Raw genomic sequence first — 17,150 nt, 5'->3', positions numbered from 1 at the left:
GTGATTTAGTAGTCCCTCCCGGATTGCAAAGGACAGTGTCTTCTGGTAAGCTGAAAGCATTCCAAAGTTGACAATCAGACTCGCATGTCTCATGACATTAATTGCAGGGTGTTATGGGCCAGGTTTCTGTAAATTGGGTGGAGTTGGAGGCCATTGGCAGGAAGAAACATGTGAGTGGGAGGAAGAAGGATTTCTCTGGGTGCTGTTGCAAGGCTGATGCTGGTGCAATATGCTTGTCTTTCTTGAGCATTAAGCATCCGCCAAGGTTGTCAGCTACCGAGCAGCACATTGTCGATACTCATGACCCATGAGAAATTTATGTGAAGGTAAAATTGCGGTAAGTTTAATATTGTTTTCTGCTACTGTTTGTTTTTGATGAGCACGTGGGCTAGTATGTGTACCTAAAATTGACTGAAAGGTGTTGCATTTCAGCCTATTTAAAAAAAAATTATTCTTTTGGAGAATTTCTATCATTAACTAAGAAACAAAAGCTCAGTTTTAGTTTCTCTTTTTCTTGTCCCATCTGCCCCAGTTCTAGGTTCTTGATCTACTGAGACCAAGAATGATGAATGACTAGGAAGGGAGAATTGGTCTGAAACACTCAAAGGTTAGTCCATTATTTCTAGAGTAACCTCTGGTGTGGAAAGAGGGAGAATTTTTTATTCATATAGACCTAGTTTGAATCCTGACTCTGTGTATTTGTGATTATGCAAATAACTTAATATCTCTGAACTTCAGGGTTTTTTTAAATTTGTAAAATGAGGGTAATAATATCTGCTTCACAGGGTGCTAAGGATTTAGTGAGAAAATGTTAGTAAAGAACCTAGTGCAGTGTCTATCAGATGATAGATACTCAATAACACTTGGTTACCTTTAGTTGCCCAACTCTTCCTGTTACCCCCTTCCCTACCATTGGAGTCCTGGCCTGCCATTCTCAAATCCTGTAACCACGAGTGTTTCCCCAGCCTGCTTATTTAATGGAGGCACAGCTAAGACTAACTTAATTCTATTGATGCTGTGCACATTTCATTTTAGGACCTAGCATTGTAGTTAAACAGGAAGAGTAGTTGTGGGAAGTTATGTGTCTTAAATGATGAATTCTACTTCACTTGATTTGTGACACTTTGCTCCTCTGGGACTCAGAAATCTGGCAATTGAAGTTTATGTTTTATCCATCCATCCATTCATCCATCCATTCATCCATCCATCCATCCATCCATCCATCCATCCATCCATCCATCCAGCACTTACGTACTGAACTATTTACTACATCCCAGGCACAGTTTAAAAGCCAGAGATGAAGCAGTAAAGAAAAAGAAGGGGGAAAAAAGTGCACTCATGGAAATTTCACTCTAATATGGGGAGATGCAATTAACAAAATGAGCCAATAAATTATGTTGTGTGTTAGAAGGGGATGTGTTATGGGGAAAATAAAGCAGGAACTGGGATGGGGTGTTGAGGCAGTTTGCAATTTTAAATAGAGTGATCAGGGAAGGCTTTGTTAAAAAATATTTGAGCAAAAGCTTAGAGGATGTAAGGGGGAAGTGAATTTGAAGCAAGTACAAGGGCCCAAAGGTGGAGGGGAGTGTGGTGTGTTCAAGGAAAACAGAGAGGCCAGGGTAGCTAGTAGCGAGCATTTGAGTGGAGAGGATGAGGAAGAAAGGCTGGACATGTGCTGGGGGCTACATCAGGTAGGGCCCTTCTGAGGACTTGGGTTCAACAGCCCCTGTATTGAGAATAGTCTGAAAGGGCAAAGGCAGAAGCAGGGAGTCCGGTTAGGAGACCACTGTAATAACTGGGACTTGTACCAAAGTGGCGGGAATGGGGAAGGGGTGGTGAGAAGGAGTCAGACCCTGGGCATATTTCAGAGGTAGAACCAATAGCATTTTCTGATGGATTGGATGTGGGAAGTGAGTGAGAGAGAGGAGTCAGGGATGACTCCAAAATGTTTGATGTGAATAGCAGGGAGAATGTCATCACACCGGGAAAACTGCAGGTAGACCAGATCTGGTCTAGGATATTAGGAGTTCTGTTTTGGACAGTTTTGAGTTTGAGATATATGTTAGACATCCAAGTGGAGATGCCAAGTGGGTGGTTGTGTGTAGAAGTCTAGAATTCAGGGAAGAAGTCTGCGCTAAAGATTGAATTTTGGGAGTAGTGGGCATGTGGCATCGTATTTAATGCCATGAAGAAAGATGAGGTCCTCCAGTGCTGAGGGTAGGTAGGAGAGAAAAGAGTTCTAAAAACTGAGCTCTAGGACATTCTAATTTTAAGAAACTGAGAGACTGGAGTAGTCAGAGAAAGAAGGAGGGACCAGTGAAAAGGAAAAACAAAGGGGGAATATTTCCCAGGGAGGAGGCAGCAATCAGTTCTGTGAAATTCTGCTAGTGGCTTCAGTAAGATGAGGAAAGAACTGGCCACTGAATTTAGCAACACGGAGATCTTTGGTTGCTTTGACAAGAGAGCTGACTCACAGAGAACCAGGAAAGACGGGAAAGCACGAGGTGGGAAGTTAGAGACCACTGAGTTGCTGTCAGTCTTTCCCCACTTTCAATTCAGAAGATCCTAGCCCCTCAACTCCCCATTTTTCTCATTCACCTTTATTTTGTGTTGCCAACTTTATTAATGTTTGTAAGCAACCTTAAATTCTTCTGAAATGAGCTGGCATGCAAACAGGATGGGATGGTCCCCCAGATGGGTTGTTTCCAGCCTCCGTTGGAGTACAGAGCCCATTATAACTTCCCTTCCCATCTGGTGATGCAAATGTAGCCACATGCCTGCTCCTGAGAGGGGGTGCTCCCAGGCACAAGTGCATACATTGCCTTAGCATGGGAGACACAGGCCCCTCCAGGAGGATGCACTTGGGGCATAATCTTTGGGGGAAAGTTGAAACTTGTTCTTGCCTCCTGTTGGCGAAGCCCCAAGAGTAACTGTGTTTGAGCACATGTCTTGTTACAGAGGAGGGCATAAACTAGAGGGATTTCAGAAAAGATCAACAGAGTGAACAACATGATGGTGCGGCGAGAAAAATATCTGGCACCTGAGAAAGCTGTAGCAGTCACCCTGGAGGGCTGTGGTAATCCTTGTGGTCCTGCAGAGGATGACCTAAATCTCACAAGTGACTGTGGAACTTGCCAGGTATTTCAGGGAGGCGCTTTCCTGGGCTAGAGCCAGATGATGTCCCCACTGGCTTGGACAGAGCTGGCTCCCACTGAGGTACCAAGAGAGCTCCCCTGCAGTGTTCTGGACACAGTTTCTAGACAGTGCCTCTCGTTATTACCAAGAAGTGACTGCTGCCCGCTCACCTCCTTCCTGTTGATTCACTTGGGCCTCACCATTTTGGACTCATGAAAACAAGACTTGTTTGGGAGCACAGAATATGATTTTTGGGTTTTCCTTTGGGGCAGTGTTAAGATGCAAGTTGATGGTTTTCTTGGCTGTGCAGACGCTTTTTAGTTTGATGTAGTTCCACTTGTTTATTTTTGATTTTGTTGCCTGTGCTTTTTGGTGTCAAATCCAAAACAATCATTGCCAAGATATTAAGGATCTTACCACCTAGGCTTCCTTTTAGGAGTTACATGGTTTCAGGTTTTATGTTCACATCTTTAGTTCATTTGGAGTTGCTTTTTGTGTGTGGTGTAAGATACTTGTTCAGTTTCATTCTTTTGCATGTATCTGTCCAATTTTACCAATACCATCTATTAAAAAGACTGTCTTTATTCCATTCCTTAGTCATATGTTAATTGATGATATAGGCCTGGGTTTATTTCTGGGCTCTCTATTTTGCTTCATTAATCTATATGACTGTTTTTATGCTGATACCATACTGTTTTGATTACTATAGCCATGTAATATAATTTGAAATTAGAGAATGTGGTTCTTCTAGCTTTGTTGTGTTTTTCTCAAGACTACTTTGGGTATTCATGGTGTTTTGTGGTTTCATACAAATTTTAAGGTTGTTTCTTTTATTTCTGTGAAAAATGCCATTGGAACCTCAATAAGGATAGCATTTAATCTGTAGATTGCCTTGGGTAGTATGGAAATATTGATAATATTAATTCTTTTAATTCATATGCATGAATTATCTTTCATGTATTTGTGACTTCTTCAATTTCTTTTTGCTTTCTTATTATTGAGTTTTAAGAGTTCTTTGTATATTTTGGATAACTATCCTTTATCAGGCATATCTCTTGCAAATGTTTTCTCCATTGTCTTCTATTTCTCTTGACAGTGTCTTTTTAGAGCAGAAGTTTTTAATTGGAATAAAGTTTTTTTCTGTGTTGTCTTCTAAGTGTTGTATTGTTTTACATTGTACATTTAGGTTTATGATACATGTTGAGTTAACTTTCGTGAAGGATGTAAAGTTTGTGTTTATTTTTTTAATAAAGATTTTATTTATTTTTAGAGAGAGAGGAAGGGAGGGAGAAAAAGAGGGAGAGAAACATCAATTGGTTGCCTCTCGCATACCCCCAACTGGGGGGTATGAATCTATAGACCAAGTTTGAAAGAAAAGATATTTTGACAATATTGAGTCTTTTATCCACAAACATGTTATATCTCTCCATTGATTTCTTTCATCAGTGTTTATAATTTCCCTCATATAGATATTGTACATAATTTATTAGATTTTATCTAAGTACTTCATTATTTTTTGGTGCTTATGTAAATGGCATTATGTTTTAAATTTCAAATTGTACTTGTTTATTGCTGGTATATGGGAAAATGGGCTTTTACATATTAACCATGTATAATGAAGTCTTGCTATAATCACTTATTAGTTCCAGAAAATTTTTTGTTGAAATTTAAAAAATTTTCTACATAGATGATTATCTATGAACAAAAATAGTTTTATTTCTTCCTTCCCAACGTTTACCTTTTATTTCCCTTTCTTGTCTTACTGTATTAATTAAGACTTTAAGTCCAATATTGAAAAGGTGTGGTGAGAGGGAATATCTTTGTCTTTTCCTGATCTTAGCAGAAAAGCTTCTAATTTCTCACCATCAAGTATGATGTTAACTTTAGATTTTTGTAGATATTCTTTATCAAGTTGAGGAAGTTCCCCTCTATCTTAGTTTGCTGAGCATTTTGTTTTTTCAATCATGAATGCATATTAAATTTCATCAAGTGCTTTTTCTGCATCTATCAGTATGATTTTGTGATTTTTCTCCTTTAGTCTATTGTTGTGATGGATTATATTAATTGATTTTCAAATATTGAACAAGCTTTGTACAATTGGGATAAATCTCACTTTGTGGCAGTATTTAATTATTTTTATACATTATTGTATTTTATTTGATAATAATTTGCTGGGAAGTTTTGCATCTGTGTTTGTGACATGTATTGGTCTGTCTATGGTTTTGTTTTCTGAAATGTCTTTGTTTGATTTTGGTTTTAGGGTAATGCTAGCCTCATAGAATAAATTAGGAAGTATTCTTTTTGCTTCTATCTCCGTCTAAGAGATAGTATAGAATTGATAAAATATCTTTATTAAATGTTTGATAACATTCACCAGTGAACCCACCTGAGCCTTGTGGTTTCTGTTTTGGAATATTATTAATTACCTATTCAATTTCTCTAATAGATATAGGCCTATTCAAATTGTGGGTGAGTTTGGTAGATTGTGTCTGTCAAAGAATTGGTCCCTTTCACCTAGGCTATCAAATTTGTGGGTATAGAGTTGTTCATACTATTCTTTTATTATCCCATTAATTTTCACAGAATCTCTTAATGATGATCTCTCTTTCATTTCTGATGTTAGTAATTTGTGTCTTCTTTTTTTCTTAGTGAGCCTGGCTAGCAGTTTATTAATTTTATTGATTTTTCTTTCAAAGAACCCACTTTTGGTTTTGTTGATTTTCTCTATTGATTTTCTGTTTTCAGTTTTACTAATTTCTGTCCTAAGCCTTATTATTTCTTTTTTCTGCTTACTTTGGATTTAATTTGCTCCTATTTTTCTAATTGGAAGCTTATATTATTCATTTTAGAGCTTTCTTCTTTTTATAAGGTATGTATTCAATGCCATACAGTTCCTACTAAGCACTGCTTTTGCTGCAATCCACAAGTACTGATAAGTTGTATTTTTGTTTTCAAAAATATTTCTAAATTTCTCTAAAATTTTTTTCTTTGTTCCATTTGTTATTTAGAATCATGTTGTTTAAGGTGTTCTAGCTATCTTTCTGTTATTGATTTCTAGTTTAATTACATATATCGTGTAAGAGCATGTATTTTAGATTCTAACCTTTTAAATTTGTTCAAATGTGTTTTATGGTCCCGAATATTGATGAATGTTTCATGTGAGCTTGAGTGCAATGTGTATTCTGCTGTTGTTTAATGGGGTAGTCTACTGATGTCAATTACATCCAGTTTATTGATGCTGCTATTGAGTTTAACTAGACCTTACTGATATTCTGCTTGTTGGATCTGTCCATTTCTGATAGGGGGTGTTACTGTCCAACTAGAATAGCAAATTCATCTGTTTCTTCTTGCATTTTTATCAATTTTTGCTTCATGCATTGCCTCATGGCTCTGTTGTCAGGAGAATCAATATTAAAGTCATTTTGTATCTCCTTGGAGAATTTTCCCCTTCATTATTATGCATTGTCCTTCCTTTTTCCTGATAAGTTTCTTTGTTCTGAGATCTCTCTCAAAATTAATATAGCTACTGCCACTTTTTTTGATTAGGGTTAGCATAGTATATTTTTTTCCATCCCTTTACTTTTAATCTATATATATCTTTTATTTAAAATGAGTTTCTTGTAGATGACATATAATTGGATTATTTATTTATTTATTTACTTATCCCATCTGAGGATATGTTTATTTATTTTATTTTATTTTTTAAAAGGTTTTATTTATTTATTTATATTTTAGAGAGAGGGTAATGAGAAGGAGAGGGAGAGAAACATCAATGTGTGACAGAAACACTTACTGGTTGCCTCTCACATGCCCCCAACCAGAGGCCTGACCTGCAATCCAGGCATGTGCCCTGACTGGGAATTAAACTGGTGACCTTTTGGTTTGCGGGACAATGCCCAGCCCACTGAGCCATACCAGTCAGGCCTGTTTATTGATTTTAGAGGGTTGAAAGGAGAGAGAGAGAGACAGAGAGAGAGACAGACATTGATGTGAGAGAGAAGCATTGATTAATTACCTCCCGTATAAGTCCTGACTGGGGATCAAACCCACAACCTAGGTATGTGCCCTGACTGTGAATCGAACCTGCAGCCTTTTGGTGTATGAGATGATGCTCCAATCAACTGAACCACCGGGTCAGGGCTAAATCTTTTTTCTTTTTTTAAAAGTATATTCTATTGATTATGCTGTTACTGTTGTCCCAATGATTTTTCCCTTTACTCCCCTCTGCCCAATACCCCCCTTCTCTCTGACAACCCTTCCCCTCTTAGTTCATGTCCATGGGTAGTGCATGTAAGTTCTTTGGCTTCACCTTTTCTTGTACTATTCTTAACATCCCCCTGTCTATTTTGTTCCTGCCAATTATGCTTCTTGATCCTGGCACCATTTCCCCCTTTCTCCCCCTTCCTTCCCCTTCCTCTTCCCAGCTGATAACTCTCCAAATGATCCCCATACCTATGATTCTGTTCCTATTCTGGTTTGCTCAGTTTGTTTTTGTTTCTATTTTTATATTCAGTTGTTGATAATGGTGAGTTTGTTGTCACTTTAATGTTCATAGTTTTGATCCTCTTTTCCTTACATAAGTCCCTTTAACATTTTACACAATGACTTGGTGATGATGAACTCCTTTAGCTTTACCTCATCTGGGAAGCACTTTATTTGCCCTTCCATTCTAAGTGATAGCTTTGCCGGATAGAGTAGTCTTGGTTGTAGGTCCTTGCTTTTCATCACTTTGAATACTTCTTGCCTGCAGAATTTCTTTTGAGGAATCAGCTGATGGTTTATGAAAAATCTTTTGTAGGTAACTCTCTTCTGTTCTCTTGCTGCTTTTAAGATTCTCTGTTTATCTTTAACCTTCAGCATTTTAATTATGGTATGTCTTGGTGTGGTCCTCTTTGGGTCCAACTTGTTTGGGACTCTCTGTGCTTCCTGGACTTGCATGTCTATTTCCTTTGCCAAATTAGGTAAGTTTTCTTTCATTATTTTTTCACATAAACTTTCAATTTCTTGCTCTTCCTCTTCTCCTGGCACCCCTATGATTCAGATGTTGATATGTTTAAAGTTGTCCAAGAGGTTCCTAATCCTCTCTTCATTTTTTTCAATTCTTGTTTTTTCTTTCTGTTAGGGTGAATGTTTATTTCTTCCTTTTGTTCTGAATTGTTTATTTGAATCCCAGCTTCCTTCCCATCACTGTTGGTTCCTTGCATATTTTTCTTTATTTCACTTTGTATAACCTTCACTTCTTCCTTTATTTTGTGGCCATACTCAATAATTTCTCTGAACATCGTTATTACTAGCATTTTGAACTCTGCATCTGATAAGTTAGCTATCTCCATTTTGTTTAACTCTTTCTGGGGTTTTGTTCTATACTTTTATTGAAACATATTTCTTTGCCTCCTCAATTTGACAGCCTTCCTGTGTTTGTCTCTGTGTATTAGGTAGAGCTGTTCTGACTCTGTGTCTTGATAGTGTGGCTTAATGTAGTAGGTGTCCTGTAGGGTCCAGTGGCACAGCCTCCCCTACCACTCCAGCTGGCTACTCAAGGCATGTCCTTCATGTGGGCTGAGTACACTCCCCTTTTGCTGTTGAGACTTGGTTGCTGTTGGCAGATCAATGGGAGGGATTTATCCAGGTCAATGAGCTGCAGAGACTGGCTATGACCACTGACCACCAATCTCCACAGTCTGTGGAGGATCAGCTGTTCAGGGTAAGGGTGGTGGTACTCTGATGTGGTCTGTATAGGTCCACTGGGTTTTGACCCTGGGGATTCCTGGATGGTGCAGGCCAAGGTCAGCCCCAACCTGTGTTTTGCCCAGGGCACCCTGAGCTATAAAGAAATCTGAGATGGTTCCTACTTGTGCTGGGCTTAGGGATTCCTGGGCAAAGCCAAGTTGTGAATCTAACCTAGCTGCTGGTAGTAACAAGCCTGGAGCTTACTGAGGTCAGATGTTTCTTGTTTGATAGGATTTGGGGAGTTGTGAAACATGAGCCAAGATCAGCCATTCATTTAGAAAAGCAGCTTGGGTGGGCCCATAAATTGGATGGGGTACAGTCTATGGGGATCGCTGAGGTAGGTAAAACAGTATTAGCTAGGTTGATGGAGTCTCAGATATGGCACCAGCTTGCGGGCTTCATCAATTGATGTGGTTTCTTTAATTCCATATTGTCAGGCTACCATTCAACTCAGTTTCTGAGGGTTTTGACTGATGGTTGTTCTATATTTTATAATTTTGATATGGTTGTCTGAAGAGGCGAGCCATGTCTGCCTATGCCACCATCTTGACTGGATCTCATAATGTGTCTGAAACTTTTTTCTTAAATTCACTCTGACAAACTTTAATTGATGTATTTAGACCATTGACATTCAAAATGATTATTGATATAGTTGTATTAATATCTACTGTATTACTGTTTTCTATTCATTGTCCTTGTTTTTGGTTCCTATTTTTATCTTCTCTTTTTCTGCCTTTTGTGGTTTTACTTGAAAGGTTTTTTGTTTTTTTTTGTTTTTTTTTTTTTAATTAACTGTCTGCCCTGAGACATACATTCCACAGGGACCTCCAAATCTGTGCTGTTTGGTGTGATCCATTGTGACCCCTGGTGCTGGTCTACTCTCAGCATCACTTAGAGAAGCTAGCACACAGGCTGTCAACCTGACTTCATCTTGTTGGACAATAGCAGCCTCTGTGTTCACTATTTCATGTTCCTAAAGACAGCAGGGGCAGAGTATATCTCATCACCAAGAAGCACATCTCACTTTCCCTCTTGGTCTAGGAGGCAGAGGAATAATGGGAAACAAAAAGGTTGAAGTCATCATGATATCATTGTATCACTGTCAGGATGGGACCTGGAGGCAAAATTGACAGTATCAGGGTGGGATTCACATCAAGGAGATGCCCTAATTCTCCCTTGGCCCATGATAGATGAGTGGTGAACATTTCATTACCTGTAGGGAAGGAAGATACTTGCATTCCAGTCACCTCCAAATGTTGAAGAACCCTATTAAAAGCTGGGAGCAAAGTTTAGAGAGTGTATCTCTGTGAAGGCCTTGGATGACTTTTAATTTGGGATTTAGTAGAACAGATTCCTTCGGCATGTGTTCAGCTACTCACTGGCAGCGTTGCACAGATGAAGTCAGGTGACAACTGCATCTCTGGCTGAGGTAGTGTGTGCTGGGGATTCACTTTGGTTTCCCCTTTTTGGTGTCTGCTGCACTCTGGCAGGTCTTATCTACATCTCAGATGTTAGGTTTTCCTTGGCTAGAGCTCTTGTAGTGCCACACTAACTTCAGCGCACCACACACACACACCCTTGGCACTGTCTGGTGCCAGATGGAGTTGGTCTTCTCCTGCCCACTCAGATCACAGGAAAGTGGTGCCAGCCAGAGCCACTCTGACTGGTGGGACTGGTCTTGCACCTGTTTGGAGTGACCAGAACCTCCTTGCCACATCAGTGTCTGCCTTCCTCATGTGCCCATTTGCCCTGAGTATGGAGTATATTTCTGAACATCTTAGTAATGTGGGGAGAAGTGTTGGTTTTTGTTTGTTGTTTCCAATAGAGTAGAAGTTTAATAGAAGCCATACTTTCCTAACAGCTCTAGTTCTCTCACAAGTAGCAATGTGGTTCTCTGGTTATGTGTCTGCTCACCTCTGTCCAACCCTGAGTTTAGACCTATGCTTAAAAAGCCAATGGCAAATAGTGGCAGGAGAGCAAATTAAATGTTGGGTATGGGGGTAATGGGCCCAGCTCCACTGACAATCAGTCCCTTCCCTTTCACTTTCCACCTTGTCTTTGAGGATATAATGATGGTATGCATGAGAAATTCCATGAGGGTTTCTAATTTCTAAGGGGCCTGGAAGGGAGGTGGGAGGTGCCAGGCAGTAGTTGTTGGGCTGATTCTGGCCCCTGATTTGCCTCTCATGATCAGGAAATATGGGCTATTTGGAGGATAAAGTACCACTTGCCTTGATTTTTAAAAAATTTTCAGGAGTGTATGTCTTTGTTGAGGACACTGGACTTACTTTTGTTGGTTATTTTTATTATTTATTATAAATGGTGCAAAATTAAAGTCTTCCATCTTCTATCTGAATTCACAGAAACACACACAAATAGGTTGGCCTTGATCTATACTTATGCTTGAGAGCTCGCAGTCCTGAGAAGCTGTTGGGCCAGATCCTAGTTACCATCATATCTATGACTCTACCCACTAGGCTCTATGAAAAAGAAATATTTTTTTAAAGGGTGCTGTTCATTCACCTCATATAGTCTAGCTCAATGCTTTGCAACATATTTCATGTCACAATATATATAGAACATGACACTATGCAGAGGCAAGGTCTTATTCCTGGGCAATAGGCCAGTGGTTTCTGGCTTTCCTAGGCCTTTACCCCTCCCGCCACCCACGTTTTACACTCACCTGGCTTTTCCTGGGGCTGAAGGAATTTTTATTTCCTTCTGGTACACTGTATCCACTAGGGGCACACCAGAGCTTAGAAGCTCTGGCTCAAGACCTAATGCAGTTCATAATTTCAAGATATAGTCAAAAGTCCCATCTATAAACATTTCTGTAGGTATCCCCAGAGGGTGAACATGCTTGCCTAGGGTGTTGTGAGTTAGGGAGAACTAAGCTCCTGTGGTACTGCCCTTTGCTCACTGTGGTCACCACCATCTGCTACTATCCTGCAGGTTAGATGGATACCAGCACTACATGTCCTCTGTTCTCTCAAGGTCAATGTGTCTGGGCTCCTTGGCTATGTGGACACATTCTGTTGCTCAGCGTGCTTCTTCCTACTCACCATATTCCTAAATATTTCCCAACTAACATGGTGGGGACAAATCCCAACTTCACTACATTTTCTGTACAGCTCAGAACATTGCTTCACAGGGTGCTCTGCTTATGCTGTCTGTCGTATATTTGTGACTTACACTTTGATAGCTGGCCTAAATAGACTGCAGACATTGCAAGAAAGCTCTAGCTCTCTTTTAACTCTTTGGACTGTGTGGTACCAGGTATTGCTTCTTATGCTGGAATAAGGGTGTAAGCAATCTCATGAATCCATCAATTCATTTATCTACTTATTTAACAACCCATTCAATAAATGCTGAGCAATAAGGACATAAAGATGAAAGATAAATAGTTCTTGCTTTCCAGAAGCGTACAGTCCAGTGAGGATTAGATGTATAATGACAGTGTCCATGAAAAATTCCATGAGAGGCAGTGCCTTAGGAAACATAGAAAAGAGGACCATCACACTTAGAGAGTGGGTCAGGGAGATGCCTTGGTTGAAATGAGATGACTGCTGAATTGAGTTTTTTTCCATCTCTTTCTTACTTCTTTTTTCTTGAACTGAATCACGTGTATTTATCAGGTGAAGAAGGAAAGGGTTCTGGCAGTAAAAAATTAAACAGAACTAAGGAGGCATATTAAGAGCTTGGCGTAACTGAGGAATATCAAATGCCACCATTTTTTTTTTTTTTTGGTTATAGGAGAGTCCTGATGGATGGCAGCAAATGAGATTATGATCCCTCTAAAACATGTTTCAAGAGGATGGGGAGAGTCCCATGTTAGACTGCAACAGTCAGATCATAGTTTTAAGATGAGTGTGTCTGTGAGATTCAAAACAATATCTTAGAGGAGCCCTGGGATGTTTCATGTGGGGAAGAGAGAGATTTAGATAGCAGTCTGGCTTGAAAAGACTTGTGTTGGTGTCTGTGAGAACAGTTAGCACAGCTGGGGAAGGGAGGTTGCATTCTGAATCTTGCTTCTTTCACTCAAAAGACAATGTGATCTTGGGCAAGTTATATGCCACCTCCAAGCCAGTGTCCTCATATATGAAGATGGCTATAATAATGCCTATTTCACCTTTGATATGAGAATTAAATTACATAATTTATTAGTATATGAAAGAACCTAATGTAGTAAATACCTGACAAATGTTAGTTTTTCTCTCCTTTTATCTTTTCTGTCTCCCTTTTGTCCTTCTTTCTTCTCTTCCCAGCCTCCCTTTTTCAAGAGTCAACTTTTTATTAAGTAACTAATACATGTCAAACATCCTCCAAGGATCTATATTGTCCATTATAGTAACCACTAGCCACATATGGCTAGGGAATGCTTGACAGGAGGCTAGTCCCAATTGAGATATGCTAAAAGTATAAAACACAGTAGTTTAAGACTTACTCCAAGGAAAAAGGAATGTAAACTATTTAGTGAATAATTTTTTTCTAGATCACATGTTTAAATAACATTTCATATATATTTGGTTAAATAAAATATGGTGTTAAAATTAATTTCACCTGTATCTCCTTATTTTTAAAAGTGTGGCTTATATTTTATTTCTGTGGGACATCACTGTGCTGGCTTTTGGGTACTCAGTGGTAAAAGGAAAAACTGACTTTGTGGAGCTTAGTGGGGGAAGATAGAAAACTACAATTGACAATGAAAACAACAAAAAAGAAGTAAAAAGCACATTTAAGAAACCAAATATAAAGTCCACATTGTAGTAAGTACTATGAAGAAACATTTCTATGGGGAGAAAAACTGAGGGACTAAGTTAGGCTAAGTGGTCACAGAGGCCTCTTGGATATTGTGTTGGGCCTGCAGGCAGACCTTCCAACATAGAGTTCCAGGCACAAGTGCGAATGGAGCATTCCAGGCAGAGGAAACAGACTGCCAGTCAGTATTTGTTGAGTCTACCAAACTCCAGGGCAATGCAGGAAAGCAGTGGGGCTGCCAGACGTAAGAAGGTTCCCAGACTCATTGGAGCTTGTGGTCTGGTAAGGAGACAGAAGAGACAGGTCCCTGGGGTGACTACTGGCTCTGGGAGGGTCTTTCCTACTCTTTTTCTTCAGACCCTCATAAACCAATCTTGGCTCTGCTGGTCTCCAGGGCCTGTTCAGTTCTTCTGCATGGTGGGGAATGCTCATGCGTGTCTCTTTGCCCCTGTTCCCACTACTCTGTTTTGGCACAGACTTGTCATCTCAAAAATGAGGGTCTTGTCTCCAGCCTCCTGCTCCCTTTAATATCTTCTGTGCACGGCTGCCAAATTAACCTTCCTGAAATACCATTGAGGCCATGTCAATTCCCTGCTTCCAAGTGTTCACGAGCTTCCTGATACTGACAGTGGAGCAGTTTGCCAGGAGTTGCTGCATCTCTCTCCTTTTTCACCGTCATGACACAGCACCTGGGGAAGCTCAACCTGCAGCAGGACTGGCAGCCTCTTCAGCTGGTGTTGAGCAGTCTTTGAAGGCTCACCTCCAGCCTTCTTCCTATATTTCCACTCCTGCCCTGCATCACCTTCTGGGTCATGCATACTGGAGTCCTCACTGTTCTTCAAACACCGAGTTGCACTGTCCCCCAGGGAAGGGAAAGAGCATATTAGTAGGAGCATGGGTTCCAGAGTTAGCCAGACCAAGTTCAAATCCCAGCTCTGCCATTTAACTAGTTGTGAGACCCCTTTCAAAAGTTACTTATCTTTTCTAAGCCTTCTGCTTCCCCCTCTGTTACTACCAGGAGGCTAATTTTTACCCCTTAGGGATGGGTGGATAAGATGAGACACTGTAGGTAAAGCATTCGTAGGTGCTTAGGCCAAAATAAGTTCTTAATTCATGGGCATCATTTAAATAAGTGGCGAGTTACACTTGTGCTGATTAACAGAGGTGCCTCCAGAAACCTCTGGCCCTGCTTTCACTTTGTATCCCTAGTGCCAGTTAGCAGCCTTCTTATACCTGGTGATGGGCTGGGGTTTGACTTCCATGTACCTTCGATGCTGGCCAGAAACTCTGGATGGGGACACTGGATAGTGGTGTCAAGCAACTGGATAAGACCTCAAGAGACAATCTAGTGTAGGACATCTGAACTCCCTCAGTGTGTCCAAGTAGATTCAGAGGGGTCAGTTGAAAGACTCTTAATAGCCTTTGTGGGGCTTGTTCCTTTTTTTTTTTTTCCCCACCAAATTTCAGTTACTCTGGTTTATTACTTGCTTTGGGCTATTCTTAACTAGATGTCTTTTTTCTTACTTCCATCAGTGAGGAACAGTGAAGAGGCTGGAAGCTGGGAATATAGGAGACTGAGGTCTAGTCCCGCCTCAGCTGTGAACCTTTTGGTGAGTAATAGCACCGCTTCTTTCTCCCTGTGTTCCTGATCATACTTCTCCAGGTTCTCCACAGAATTAATCAATCATGGACTTTGAAGGGTTAAAAGTCTCACACAACTTTAAAGTATTATTATTACTCAGTCTTTCTTCACTTTTTTTTTTCTCCTGAGACTTGGCGTAAAACCCACCATTAAAATGAGGAGGCAACTTGAGGTCTTCTCATAGGGGATGTCTTTTAGGATAGTACTACAGATAGACTTAAGGCAAATGAAACATGAAGAACTCTGTTATTTTAAATAGAAGAAAAAAGAAGAAGAAGAGATTATTTTCTCAAATAGTTCTAGATTTTTGTTTTTGTTTTTTTGTAAGTTTTATTTTTTGGAAAAAAATAGTTTATTAGTTTTGGATTGCAACAGACTGGTCACAACTCAAATAAAGTTACAAAGAAAACACTGTGCTTCAGAGTCCCCTAAGTCATTAAGCAGGGTCTTTTACAAACTAAGAAGACTTAAATGAAAAAAAGCTTTGGTTCAACATTGACTTTTATATTTTCAGTCAAAGGCAGAGAGTGAGTTAATGTGGCTAGAATAATGTTTCTCAATTTTTTTTAGATAAAGACATGAAAGTATATATCATTTGTTAATGTCAGTATTTTAAAATAGGTACTTAAAATATATAAATATAATTAAAATTATTATATATACATATATATAATTTGAGGGGCCATCTACATCAGAAGTCACTGAACAAGATACTTTGTCTTCTTTTTTACTTATCTCTTTGGAAGATATAATATGCAACATATTATCAATAAGAGAGGAATATAATACCTGGTTAAGAGCTAGAGCAGCATAAATACAGGTGGGCAAAAATAGGTTTACAGTAGTTCATATGGAATAATACAAGAATAAGCTCTGTGTTTCATGTACTCATAACTGTAAACCTACATGTGCCCCATCCTGTATTTGCAAAGTGAGAATAAATGAAAGTGAATAAAAAAGTAAGTTTTCAACAACTCATTTATGGAGATCAAAATATCTATAAACTACCTCATCTAAATTACTATGGTATTAAAGATTTAAATGCTAGACATGAAACTATGAAATTTCTAGAGGAAAATATAGGCAGTAAACTCTGACATTGTTCTTCACACTTTTTGACTACATCTCTTTGAACAAGGGAAACAAAAGTAAAAATAAACAAAGGGATTACATGAAACTAAAATGTTTTTGCACAGTGAAGGAAACCATCAACAAAACGAAGACAATCTACCGAATAGCAGAAGATAATTTGCAAATGATACATCTAATATGGGGCTACTATTCACAATATATAAATAACTCACACAACTTTACACACACACACCCCCAAAAACCCAAACAATTCAATTTAAAAATGGGCAGAGGATCTGAATAGACAGTTCTCTCAAGAGGACATACAGAAGGCCAAAAGACATGTAAAAGAATGTCCAACATCACTAATCACTAGGGAAATTCAAATTAAAACCACATGAGGTATCACTTCACACTTGTCATAATGGCTATCACCAATAAATCAACAAATAATAAGTGCTGAAGAGGATGAGGAGAAAGGGGAACCCTTGCACACTTTTGATGAGATTATAAATTAGTGCAGCCACTATAGATTACAATAAGGAGATTCCTCAAAAAATTAAAAATAGAACTGCAATAAAACTATCCAGAAATTCTACTTCTGGGTATTCATCCAATGAAAACAAAAACAATAATTTGAAAAGATATATGCACCATGATCACTGCAGCATTACTAATAATAGCCAAGATATGGAAGTGACCAAGATGTCCATCAATAGATGAATGGATAAAGAAGATATGATATGGACCTAGAGGGTATTATGCTAAGTAAAATAAGTCAGGCAGAGAAAGACAAATACCATATGATGTCATA

At 39.1% G+C, this 17,150-nt stretch overlaps 1 protein-coding gene across 8 annotated transcripts in view; it reads left to right on the top strand.

The window, feature by feature from the left end:
• Positions 1 to 215: 215 nt before the first annotated feature.
• Positions 216 to 17,150, top strand: part of TMEM45A (transmembrane protein 45A) — a 55,053-nt gene continuing 38,118 nt past the window's right edge. For 2 of the 8 annotated variants that reach the window (XM_090276080.1, XM_090276077.1), the window contains exons 1-2: positions 216 to 337; positions 15,157 to 15,233. The gene's annotated coding sequence lies outside the window, so the exon portion shown is untranslated. Of the gene's footprint in view, positions 338 to 532; positions 608 to 2,958; positions 3,139 to 15,156; positions 15,234 to 17,150 lie in introns of all 8 variants that reach the window. The other 6 variants (XM_090276083.1, XM_090276086.1, XM_090276079.1 and 3 more) reach the window with 5 other exon arrangements.

Source organism: Furipterus horrens, unplaced genomic scaffold, assembly GCF_987537825.1.
Source record: "Furipterus horrens unplaced genomic scaffold, mFurHor1.1.pri manual_scaffold_1, whole genome shotgun sequence".
Classification (NCBI taxonomy): Eukaryota; Metazoa; Chordata; class Mammalia; order Chiroptera; family Furipteridae; genus Furipterus; species Furipterus horrens.
This window is presented reverse-complemented; position numbering and strand designations above follow the sequence as displayed.